The following is a 13,778-nucleotide window of genomic DNA, read 5'->3' as shown; positions in this document are numbered from 1 at the left end:
TGGGTTCACTATTGAGAGCCAGAATCAACAAAGACAAAGCATGGAGTGGAAGCACACCAACTCACCTTTCAAGAAAAAAAATTTAAAACCGAAGCATCAGCAGGAAAAGTCATGTTGACGGTGTTTTGAGATGCTGACGATCCAGTTTTTTGTGATCATCTCGAAGAGCAGCGTTCAGTGAACAGCCAGTACTATTTGGATTTGCTTTTAAACAAGGTAAAGCCAGCAGTGAGAGAGAGAGACGTCATGGATCACAGAGGAGAAGTGTGATTCTCCATCAAGACAACGCACGTCCTCATATTGCTCAACTAACCCGTGAAACAATCGACAAAATGGGCTGGGAAGTACTGCCTCATTCCACTTACAGTCTTTATTTAGCACCTAGTAATTTCCATTTGTTTGGTGCACTGAAGGGGGCGTTACGTGGGAAAGAGTTCCAGGACTACGAGGATGTTAAAAAGTTTGTGGGAAATTGGTTCGAACATACAGATAAAGAGCTCTTAGTTCGCGAGTAGCGAGTGAAAACCTGGCGCGTTGCTTATGAAGGCCAGTTGTAACAAAGAGGCGTGTGGAGTGGCGGTTAGAGGCGCCATGTCACGGATTGCGAGGCCGCTGTCGCCGGAGGTTCGAGTTCTCGCTCGGCATGGGTGTGTGTGTGTTGTTCTTAGCATAAGTTAGTTTAAGTATTGTTTAAGTCTAGGGACCGATGACATCAGCAGTTTGGTGCCATAGAAATTTACACACATTTGAACATTTTATAACAAAGAGGGTTGCATAAAACGGCAGTGGGAGGGGCAGCTAAGTCACCTCGAGGACGTAAATGGCAATCTACTTGACATTTAACAAGAAAAACTGGTACTTTGTCCCATTAGACACAAAGTAACAGAAGAGGTGCTAAATGATATTTTCCAAAGCATTGTACAGTGGCTCTCAGAAAATGGACTCTCCCTTCTTTTTTTGTAACGGTTCTTTACAACATACCAACAATTGATGTAGCACATGAGCAAGAGTCAGTAAGTAGGGTAGAATGTTCCAAATTTTTGGAAACTTGAACTGTGAAAAGCATATTACTGAGCTTCTCAAATAAATTAATTCCAGCTACCGTTACGTTTTGTATAATTGCTAATCTTGGAAACAAATAAATCAACTTCCTGACATACTTCACACATTCCAGTGAAGAATATTTAATGGAATAATTTTCTGGTGTAACTCACTACTGAGAAAGAAAGCACTGAATGTGCAGAAGGGAGCAGAAAGAATACTATGTGGTGTTGACCAACGGACGTCATGTAGGATGCTCTTGAAGGAGCTAGGCATTTTAACTGGGCCATTACAACACATACGAGAGGTCTTCAATAAATAATGCAACACATTATTGTCTCAGACTACTTCGGTGGAAAAATTTCGAAATTTGTCATGGAACATCTGAATCGTTTCAGGCCGTATAGCATCATGAAGTTCCGATAGGTGGCAGCGCTATACGTAGTCTTCAAAATAGCGTCTGTAACGGAGGAGAGCTGTCACTGAGTTTCTTTTGACGGAAAACCAGAGCATCATAGATATTCATAGGTACTTGCACGTGATAACGCATGTGAAGCCATCATACAACTGTTACCCATGCAATATTGAGGATATTCAGCCCAGTCGTCAATCGTGTGATTATTGCCACAACATGTTTCAGGACAACACTGAACTCGTTTTCAAGTACTAAAACCTGAAGCATGTTGTGACAATAATCACAACTGGGCTGAATATCCTCAACATTCTTGCAGGTGACTCGTTATCATCTGAACAAGGTCGCGCAAACCTGTCTTATCTCCCGCGTGCCGACTGCCCACACACAGCTACGGCATTGAAGAACGCCATCGCCATAAAAATGCTAACGAACTACTTTTCTCCATGGCAATAGAAGGCCTAACACATATCTGCGCAACCGAGACAAGACCACAAAACTTCGTTGGACTGTTCTTCTTCATCCACCATATAGCCCTGATCTCTGATCTTCCTAGTTCCATGCGTTGGGCCCAATGAAGGTTGTACTCCGCAGGAAGCAGATGGGGAAGTTACTGATGCGGCAAGACGTTCGTTCCGACGTCGACAAATAGGGTAAGACTATGCGGACATACAGGCCCCGCCGGTAAGGTGGCGTAAGGCCGTCGCATTGAATGAGGATTGTCTTCAAAAACAGGCTTTTGTAGCCAAATGAATGGGGAATATATAGTGTATTTGAATTCTGAATAAAACCAACCTGGTTTCAGAAAAAAAATTGTATTTCTTATTGAACGCCCCTCGAATATTAGCTAATGAAATACGTCATAAATAATCCATCACAATTTGAGAAGAACAATGATATCTGTTCTTACAACGCTAGAGAGAAAAAATGACCTTTACTACTCGTTATTAAGGCTGTCAGTGGCTCAGAATGGAGTTCTAGATGCAGCAACAGAAATATTTGATCATTTTCCCAAAAATATAAACTATCTGACAGGTAGCAAAGCAAGTTTTAAAGCTAAATCTAGTATCAGATTATGAAAAAAAATGATAAAGTTTATGAACATAAATACTTTATGACTTTACAGAAATCAGTGGATTAGATGTAGAAGGCAATAAGGCAAGAGCAGTAAAGCAAGAGTAGTGAAAAATGAGATGGAATGATGTTGTTGTTGTGGTGGTGTTCAGTCCGAAGACTGGTTTGACATAGATCTCCAGTCCTGTGCAAGCCTCTTCATCTCTGCATGACTACGGCATTTTGAACCTACTTGTGGTACTCCGGCCTTCGCCTCCCTCTATAATTTTTAGTCCCCACAGTTCCCTCTATTACAAAACTACGATTCCTTGAGTGCCTCAGGATTTTGTTGGCAACATCGCTGGCTACCAACGTGGAGGTGCTGGGACACCGATTCCTAGTGACTACCTCAAATTATCAAATTATTCTGCGGTGGTAAGGTCAGTACTGGGGTAGGGATGGCGATTATCACTGAAAAACCGGTTTTCGTTTATATCGTTTTCTTTTACATGCCAGTTTAACATGACTGCTAAAATTACTTAAAATAACCCATTCCCAAAATAACCGATTTTTTTCTTATTCCTCTTATTTTCTGTAGCAAATGTAGAAATCCAACGAGGATTAAAAAATTTTGGTTCACTCTGTCTGAAGATACAAAGAGTCAAAGTATTAAATTAAATAGGTAAATCAAGAAAATTTTGTCCATCCATTGTAAGTTGCTGAAACGCCTGGTGAAATCCGCAGGACAGAGCAGCTTGTTGGAATTGTGGAAAGGGGCCAAAAATGAGCGGCTGTCAGTTACTCTCGAACATATAACTTTATTTAGTTACCCAAACATTACAGCACAAATTTTCGAGCTTAACTATCGACTGAATATGTCACAATCTTATGACATAAGGGCACAACCTCTGTAATTTTTAAAATTGCTTAAGGCCCAAGATTTAAAACACAACTACAATAAATTTTTAAAAGGCAGAAGGCGCAAGGGTTTATTCTTAAATAATATTTCAAATGCGGCTGAAGGCCCAAATAATCTAAGACTTGATAAGTAAAGATTTTCAATTTTAACATGGCTGAAGCCCATGGCTTAAAAACACAGCTACAATAAATTTTCAAAGGCAGAAGGAACAAAGCTTTATCCTTAAATTTTTTTTAAATGAGTCTGAAGGCCCAAACAATTTAAGATTTAACAAGTAAGGAATTTAAATTTTAAGACGGCTGAAGGCCGATGATTGAAAAACACAACTACAATAAATTTTCGAAAGGCAGAAGGCCCAAAGCATCATCCAGAAGAAATAATTTTTAAATGAGGCTGAAGGCCCAAACAATGCAAGACTTGACAAGTAAAGAACTTTCGATTTTAAAACGGCTGAAGGCCCATTATTTAAAACCCAACTAAAAGTATACAAACCATCGGCAGTGAGCCATTAAAATACACAATCAGACACCAATAAGAAAAGGCAGTACAGCCAGCGGCGCTCAGAAGTTTCCGGGGGTCGGTCTGCACTTTAAATATTAACGTTCGCTTAGGGGTGACATGTAGTCGGCCCAACTATATCCGATCCGCCGGCAACCCAATCAAGAGACAGTCAACGGACCCACCGAGAAGACGACTTGCTTCCCACCTACACAAGGAACTCCATAGCCGAAACGTAAAAGGCGTAGCCGCCCACAACCAAGTATGCATATGCTGTCAAAACTACACACACGTGTTGGTCAGCGACAAGACGATGAGGAAAGGACACTGCCTGAATTTTATGTCAGCGTCCAGGACAGGTAACCGGAACGCTAATGGCCACAAGGCAGAAGATTCCGCTGGTGAACTTGGACCTCAAATAACCAACATACGGTTAAGCTTCACCGGATGGTGGCCAAACCTTCGCCAACTCGAACACCCGCTGTTGCTCACGGGAATAACCCCAACAGCCAACCATGAAAACCAACGGCACAACGTGAACAGACTGGCTTCGGTAATTAAATCACCACTCAACTTCGATGTCCGGGGTCGGTGAGCCACGAACCTCGTAGCAATCAGAACAGTTCCCACACACTCCGACACTGCGTAGAGACCGCTAGCGGGCCCGGCCCTCTGCGCCGTGCGGAGATTCCCTGGCTGATCCACAACAACCTAATGACTGCCAGACATGAGCACGGAGACAGCACTAAAATAACTGAGCAGTCGAGATAACAAGCTACGAAAAATTTCACAAACAGAAGGACGAAGGACCACACAATACTGACGGCACCGATTGTGAAACAACATGGACGAATCACGAATCGGAACACGCAGGCAAACCATAAGCGATCGCCGGCCAACATACACGTCGTCCGACAAGACGACCGACCGAAAACCAACCAAGGTGGTTCGCACTCAAGATATATAGGGTGTCACAAAAAGGTACGGCCAAACTTTCAGGAAACATCCCTCACACACAAATAAAGAAAAGATGTTATGTGGGCAGGTGTCCGGAAACGCTTAATTTCAATGTTAGAGCTCGTTTTAGTTTCGTCAGTATGTACTGTACTTCCTCGATTCACCGCCAGTTGGCCCAATTGAAGGAAGGTAATGTTGACATTGGTGCTTGTGTTGACATGCGACTCATTGCTCTACAGTACTAGCATCAAGCACATCAGTACGTGGCATCAACAGGTTAGTGTTCATCACGAACGTGGTTTTGCAGTGAGTGCAATGTTTACAAATGCGAAGTTGGCAGATGCCCCTTTGATGTATGGATTAGCACGGGGCAATAGCCGTGGCGCGGTACGTTTGTATCGAGACAGATTTCCAGAACGAAGGTGTCCCGACAGGAAGACGTTCGAAGCAATTGATCGGCGTCTTAGGGAGCACGGAACATTCCAGCCTATGACTCGCGACTGGGGAAGACCTAGAACGACGAGGACACCTGTAATGGACGAGGCAAGTCTTCGTGCAGTTGATGATAACCCTAATGTCAGCGTCAGAGAAGTTGCTGCTGTACAAGATAACGTCGACCACGTCACTGGATGGAGAGTGCTACGGGAGAACCAGCTGTTTCCGTACCATGTACAGCTTGTGCAGGCACTATCAGCAGCTGATTGGCCTCCACGGGTACACTTCTGCGAATGGTTCATCCAACAATGTGTCAATCCTCATTTCAGTGCAAATGTTCTCTTTACGGATGAGGCTTCATTCCAACGTGATCAAATTGTAAATTTTCACAATCAACATGTGTGGGCTGACGAGAATCCGCACGCAATTGTGCAATCACGTCATCAACACAGATTTTTTGTGAACGTTTGGGCAGGCATTGTTGGTGATGTCTCGATTGGGCCCCATGTTCTTCTACCTACGCTCAATGGAGCACATTATAATGATTTCATACGGGATACTCTACCTGTGCTGCTAAAACATGTGCCTTTACAAGTACGACACAACATGTGGTTCATGCACGATGGAGTTCCTGCGCATTTCAGTCGAACTGTTTGTACGCTTCTCAACAACAGATTCGGTGACCGTTGGATTGGTAGAGGTGGACCAATTCCATGGCCTCCACGCTCTCCTGGCCTCAACCCTCTTGACTTTCATTTATGGGGGCATTTGAAAGCTCTTGTCTACGCAACCAAGTCAAACACTGCCAGGTCCGAACTGCAATGCTTAGCGCCTCCCAACTCACTGTCAGATCCAAACTAACTCAGAACACATGACAACCTGCAAGTAATAGCAGTCAGCAAAGATAATAGGCCAGGGCTCATATCGATAAGCGCCGCCGCTGCCGCTTATGGGCAGGCAAGGTGGCAACTCAGTGACACCAGTAATTGAAATTAACATAACGAGGTGGTAGTTCAGTAAAAATAGGACGTCAAATGAGATACGGCGTGAACACGAGCCACGCACGGCTCAGTTGCTTTTCACGAAAAGTGGTAACAGGTTGAAACCTAGAAAAGATCACTGGTATTCTTTTACTGATTCCAGTTTTTGGAAACTCTGCTCAAAAATCGTGTTGTAATCGGGAACCATACCACTTTTTTGGCATTACTAATGAACAGTGTCAAAGGATGAAAGCTGGGAACTATTTTTCGTCTTAATTTGTCCGTTTTGAAGGACTACAAGCAGATAAAGGTATATTATGTTGACCCAGGCAGCAGGCCAGCTACATTCTATTTTTATTGTATACAAAGAATGAATTGTTGTTAAAGTTTTATTTAATTACTGTTATCACAGTTTTCTTCGTCTTTTATTATTTCATGAAAATCGCCGACAGATCGTTAATCTACGAAGGTTGCGCAGAAGGTAATGCACCTTATTTTTTTCGTTAACATTTCTTTATTGAACATAATGATAATGGTGTTTTATCTACACATCCTATTTTTCCACGTAATCTCCATCCCGTTCTATTGCCTAGCGCAAAACAAGGGCGTGTATGCCCTGTCGGTACATATCAATCCTCGTCCTGGTGGCAGAGCCAGTGCTTCACTGAGTGAATCACCTCCTCATCATCCTCAACTTGTCTTGCGTGAATGGCTTCCTTTAATGGCCCAAACGAAGTCAGCTCGCTGCAACATGTCAGGCATGACAGCCGTGGATGGTCTCCCCGACCGCTGGAAACCGCGCGGCTCCGCCGAACCGCCATTAAATGACCTCACCCTCCACGCCCAGCGATTAACTGTACTTCTGTCGACGACAGATGCTCCATAGCCTTCGCACAAGCGTCTGTGAATATTCCCCACAGTTTCTTTCACTGCAGTGAGAAATTCAATGACGGCACGTTGATTGTAACGTACATCACCTGCAGACGCCTTTTTGAAACTGTCCTTCAGCTACGCTATGTCAGAAGTGACGGACACTTGGCCTGCCCCTTCAGGAGACTTGAAATGATACGTACGTAACATTTCGCATTCATAGCATTGTTTCTGGCTGAGAAAAACGAAAACTGCGGTGCATTACTTTCCGGGAAACCCTGGTAGTGAAGCAAATACAGCATTGTAGTTCATTAAAATATTGTATTTCATAAAACGATTTCCACATTAGGGTTGGTGCCATGGTGTCATTCTGCAATACAACGGACGTTCGGCGACGACACCGAGAAACTACCATATAGATAGGATGGGGGCAAGTCTTGCATACTGCCCTCCCCCCCCCCCCCCCCCCTCCCCCACCAACTGCCGTCGTGTCTCCTCTATGGTGCAGTGTTAAGTGAATGTTAAGTGTTGTGCGTCTACTTCCTGTGTTGCAAACAGACATCATACTGTCGCTAGGTGTCGCTTTTAGTTCTTGAGAACAGAAACCAGACTGTCGCCGTGTTTTGTGGCTGTCTAATTACTATGTATTTTACTCAGCAGCACCAGTCCTTTATTTTTGTTTTATTTTCACTTCACAACTTTTCGCCATGTCACAGTTTTAACCAGTCGCCGTTTTATCACCTGATTTAATGTTTTATTATCTCCTCATTATGTTTTTAAGTTCTGTAGACTGCAGAGAGTGAAGTTACGCTGCTGCCAGCCCGACCCCCCTCTGGTGTGGGGGAGGGGGAATGGAAATTCAGTAACGAAAAAGGAAAAAAAAGAGTCTTACGTAGTGCACGTACATGTGTGGCTCAAGCCACGACACGTGGCCAACATGAACATCATTGTCTTAGCAATTCTGTACCAATTCATACGCCATGTCCTTGTTGCACTGTCATTTAAATATCACCGATCGCTTTTCCCATTTTCTGTAATAACGCAATATTTCAAACCAACGCAAATTTTACAAATAAAAATTCCTCTTTTTTTTTTAAAAAAAAATGCACTGTTGCTATGGCTAGTTAGTATTTCGGTTTTTTCACTCTGCTACTAGTAAAAATAAAAAAACAACTTTTTATAACCGAGACCAAACGAATACCGAAAAATAGCCGGTTATTCAGAACCAAAATACCGGCATCGGTTTTAAACGGTCGGTTTTTCCCTTCCCTAAGCCGAGTGTACTTAGGCTGGTGAGGGAAAATGAGAAGCTGCTCGATAAAATAAGTAGAGACACTGACATGTGAGCTGCCGAAGTGTGATCAAGTTGAAAGGCCTGCACCAGAAGTAATTTTTTTTTACAGATGGCATTAGTATTGATATCAATCCAAGCACACATACAGAAACAGAAGAAATAGTAAACAATGTTCTTAACGTATCATTGTTAACTATTTCTTCTCATCCTCAACTTCAATGCACATCTAGGGGTGCTACACCGATGATAAGTCTAACACATGGTGAGGAAATAATAAAATACGGCTGTAACTTCAAAATTCTTATGTGTTCGTATTCATGAGAATTTAAACGGAAAAAGCACATTTTGGAACTCCTAAAACAACGTAATTCAGCCACATCTGCAGTTAGAATCATCGCAAATTTTGGGGGGAGAGAAATCAGTAAGTTGACATATTTTGGATATTTTCATTGAATAACGTAATATCAAATAATATTCTGAAATAACTCATGTTTAAGAAAGGAAGCCATCATAGCTCAAAAACGTACTGTAAGAGTAATACATGGTATTCATCCATGATTATCTTGTAGATACCAGTTTCAGGAGTTAGGCATTCTGATTAATGCTTCACAGTATATTTATTCCCTCAATAAGTTTGTTGGAAATAATCAACTGCAGCTCAAAAGCAACAATGATGTACAAACTACACTACCAGAAGGAAAAATCACATTAATTATTTTACATTAAGATTGTCTTCAGCAGAAAAAGAGGTTCAAAATGTCGCAAAAAATTTTTTTTAAAAATTACTCAACGATTTAAAATGTCTGACAGGTAGCAAAGTAAAGTTTGAAAAAGAAACTAACAAGTTTCTCCGTGACAGCTCTTTCTGTTCTCTAGAAGAATTTCTGTTAATGTGTAAAAGATGGAGGGTAGGAATTACTAACTCACATCTGTCGATTTTTTTAACTATAAATGTTCTGCATGTAGCCATACTTAAAAATTAAGTTGCGGTGTGTATGTAAAATGATTCGTTCCACATAAATATGATCTATCGCGCAAATGATCCGTGGAACATGCAACAAAGGAGGCTGGGAGCCACACGATATTTACTTATTCTCTGTAAGTTCATTTTTATCCAGGATAGTTGCGACACAACTGCGGTTCAATATAAAACCCTTCATCCCTCCATATTTCCAATTTTATTTTATTTTGCTACCAGTTTCCATGTTACATTATCCCATCTTCAGTCCCCTTGACCGACGTGAAGGAAGAATCCTACCACTCGTACAATCGAAATAGGGGCCAGCATACAATCGCTGGTATACGCAAACTTCTTTATAACAACGCGATCCCTTCGTCATCGTTTGCAGATTCAAAGTCCTGCTGGAGTCTGTAAGAAATGGTCGAAGGGCTCGCGAGGTTACGAAGAAGTCTATGGACAACAGTTACTGTATGCTGGCCTCTATTCCGATTATACTAGAGGTGGGGTTCTTCATACATGTCACTCAGGGCTACTGAAGATGGTGTCATGTAACGCCGCAGCTGGTAGAAAAATAAAATAAGTTTGGAGATATAGACGGCTGAAGGACTTTGATTTGACATTTCATTTACTCATTCCATCTACTGCTTCAAAGCGACCTATAAGTATACACGAGAGCTGTTCAATAAATTATGATCTTAATTTTTTTTTGAGAACATACCTTTACTCATCCTCATAATTTTGATGGTCCTTCTCAAACTAGTCTCCCATGAATGCTATGCACTTGTCCCAGCGTTTCTGCCCGTCTTCAAATACATGCTGGAAACCACTTTTTGAGAGGTCCTTCAAAATCGCCTCCGCAGCCTTCACCCCTGCTTCTGATGACTGATAATGCCTCCCACGAGGGCGTTTCTTCATGTTAGGGAATATCAAAAAGTCACACGGGGGTAAAGCCGGACTATGGGGAGGGTAAGCGATGCACTTCACGTTGATTTTTGCAAGATATTCAGCAACAACATTGGCGATATGCTGCCGCGCATTATCGTGGTGCAGCATCCAGCCCTCTTCACGGAAATGTGGTCTTTCGCGCCTGATATGGACTTGCAATATTTTGAGCACATCCTTGTAGTATTGTCCAGTTACTGATGTGTGTGCAGCTACAACTTGCTGATCCATGGACATCAAAGAATGAGATGACCATAACTTTCCCAGCAGAAGCAACCACTTTTGCTTTTTGGGGGGTTGGTGATGAAGGAGATTTCCACACTGACCTTTGCTGTGTGTTCTCAGGATCAAAATGATGTAGCCAAGTTTTACCAGCAGTGCATATATTTGAAAGAAACTCCGGATCTTCCTGTAACATCAAGTTTAACTGCATGAGACGTGCACGCGAATGTCCTTTTATTCGGGGAATCAACAGTCTTGAACCCATAGTGCACAAACACGTGTAATTTTTCTGTCACCAACGTGTGGGTGGCAGCCAATGAAATGTTCAGTATATCAGAAAGTGATCTTAAGGTAATTCGTCGATCCTCCCCTACAGTGACATCAGCAGTGTAAATGTTTTCTTCTGTAAGAGCAGTAACTCGAGCACCAGGTCAACCGTTCTTTGAAATTGATTGTCTCCCCTCTTTAAGCATTTTAAACCACCTTCGAGTTGTGCTGTAGGGAAGAACGGACTATCCACAGGCCTCCTGTAACATTGTATAGGCCTCAGCTGAAGATTTGTTGAGACGAAAGCAGAATTTCGAAGCCGCATATTGTTCCTCGCGTGTTACCTAGATTGCAGCAGTAAGCGTTACTGAATATGTCTGACCATGCCCGCCTCTCACAGGCAGGAACCAGGAGTCCCAACAATGAAACTATTTCGGCGTGTTTGTTGCATGTTGAGCTAACAGAATATCATAAGATTAAATTTTAGCGCGAGAAATTATGACCATAAAAATTATGATCAGTTTTATTGAACAGCCCTAGCACGTTATTTGAAGTCGACTGGAAAGGCATTGAGCTGTCACGTTCAGTGGTCCTGCTTCTACTCGTCTTTACAAGTGTCCCATATTCCTAAAGGAGGTGGCATTGATAAAAAGAAGAAGAAAAGTTCCATAATTATAAGTCCAGAAACCAATGCTTGTTGAGATATAGGCCGTTTCACTTCTGAGCGCCACAGACTTTATCAAACAAATTAACAGGTGCTGTGTATCATAGAGTACACTGTGGTTAATTACTAGCGCTATTGGACAATGTTAGCCTTGCAGAAAAGCAACGGCTGTGTTTTAGACGAAATTTATACGGATCGTGGGACAATACGTCCATAGAATAGATTGTATTTTTGGCACCACTGAACCAAAGATGTTGCCAGACTGGCAGAATCGATTGTTGGTGGGTGCACGCTGAGCGCAGTAGCAGTTGCCGTTGCGCTCTGTCTTATGTAGGATGAAGGACTTGGAACGAGTGGCTAGCTGGAACAATTTAGTTGTTAAATGATAATTAATTGAAACCCTCAGCTGCCGACAAGTGTTGTTGATATACCTCGATGGGAACAGCTGAAAATATGTGCCCCGACCGGGACTCGAACCCGGGATTTCCTGCTTAGATGGCAGACGCTCTATCCATCTTTGCCACTGAGGACACAGGTGAATAGTGCGACTGCAGGGACTTATCCCTTGCATGTAAGCAGGAGATCCCGGGTATATCAACAACACCTGTCGGCAGCTGAGGGTTTCAATTAATTATCATTTATTCTAGAGAAGCTGCACGGTCATCAATGGTATCTCTTCTTTCGACAGCAGTTGCTATCTTCATATATATAATTTAGTTGTTGGTCTATGGACGAATGATACTGTTTATGCTCACACAGAGCCAGTAAATGTTAGATCGTAGTAATTTCTATGAAAGTGTAAAGTGTATTATTAATTTGTAAGGCTATAAGATTATCAAGAATTGAAGTGATACTGATCGTTAACAATATTGATCATAGTCCATGGCAGTTAGAGAAGGGCAATGAATTGATACTGTAACTCAAAGGTAAAGCAACTGGAACAAGTTTGTAAGGTAATGAAAATTTGTATATCTGGTTTTAAGTATGCAGCAACGCAATTTGGATTTCGCTAATTTTTACAGTATTTAACCTTGATTGTAGGAACCAAGCATTTTCCATCAGATTTAATGTAAAGGTTGATTATCTATACACGATTTGTAATATTTTGTGGGTTTTGTAATCCTGATACAGAGAAGTTAAATTTTGTAATCTATTTTGTCAAACGATGTCAGACTTTTTGTCATATAACAATCCAAGTGTTTTTAATTACAACAGTAAGTGTGAATTGTAGAACAGTTGAGAAGTCCACAGATTTTGAAGTTAATGTAAAATGTTTCATATCAGATTTTATGAAGGAGAAACTTTATTTTGAATACAATTTTCAAACTGAAACATTTAGTCTTAGGACATCCCCTTATCAGTACCTGATCATCTTCCATTTCGTGTTTATTTGAAACCAATGAATAATTTTTTTAAAGAAATCATTTTTAAATCAGAGTCAGAAAAATATTAATGTGCTAGATCAGAAAATATTAATGTTTGTAACAGCTTTAATGCAGGCTATATTGCACTGCGCTGAGCTAATATCCAATATTTTCACTGACCATTTTCAATGTTATTCATTTGTCAACCAATCTACTGATATTATTTGTATGAATCTATTTTACGGCCGCCATTGCACTTCGCTATGCCAAGACTGAATATTTTCAATGCATACTGTGGAGAGATCAGGATACCAAGATTACATCCGTAGCAACTTCAGAGCTTAGGAAAATTTATTTCATTGTTTATTTGAATAGGGAATGGTTCAAATGGCTCTGAGCACTATGGGACTTAACTGCTGTGGTCATCAGTCCCCTAGAACTTAGAACTACGTAAACCTAAGTAACCTAAGGACATCACACACATCCATGCCCGAGGCAGGATTCGAACCTGCGACCGTAGGGTTCGCGCGGTTCCAGAATGTAGCGGCCACTCCGGCCGGCGAATAGGGAATTTTGTCAGTTTATTGCACAGGGCCATAGAACTTGGTGCTCACTAGACCAGGCAAACTTCAGAGAGACTGATTTCATTATGAAAATTACGTATTGGTTTTGCAGATTAAGTCATTTGCTCAACAACACACCACATAGTAAATTTGCGTGACACAAACATTACGCATTTCATATTCATTGGCAAACAAAAACACAATACTTTTACGAAGAATGTTACTAGTTGTATTTGGAAGACTGCTTGATTCACAGCGGAGAATGATTGAACGGTGAGTCGGGATGCGTGGTATCCCGTTGCAGCAATGTCTATAGTGTCTACTTCTGTGTAACAG

At 41.7% G+C, this 13,778-nt stretch overlaps 1 protein-coding gene across 7 annotated transcripts in view; it reads right to left on the bottom strand.

The window, feature by feature from the left end:
* The window catches only part of LOC126272615 (protein rolling stone-like), a 154,056-nt gene that overhangs the window by 84,623 nt on the left and 55,655 nt on the right, over window positions 1-13,778 (bottom strand). The window lies entirely within an intron of this gene.

The sequence above is a fragment of the Schistocerca gregaria genome, chromosome 5 (assembly GCF_023897955.1).
Source record: "Schistocerca gregaria isolate iqSchGreg1 chromosome 5, iqSchGreg1.2, whole genome shotgun sequence".
NCBI lineage: Eukaryota > Metazoa > Arthropoda > Insecta > Orthoptera > Acrididae > Schistocerca > Schistocerca gregaria.
Note: the sequence above shows the minus strand (reverse complement) of the source record. Positions and strands in the feature narration are given on the sequence as shown.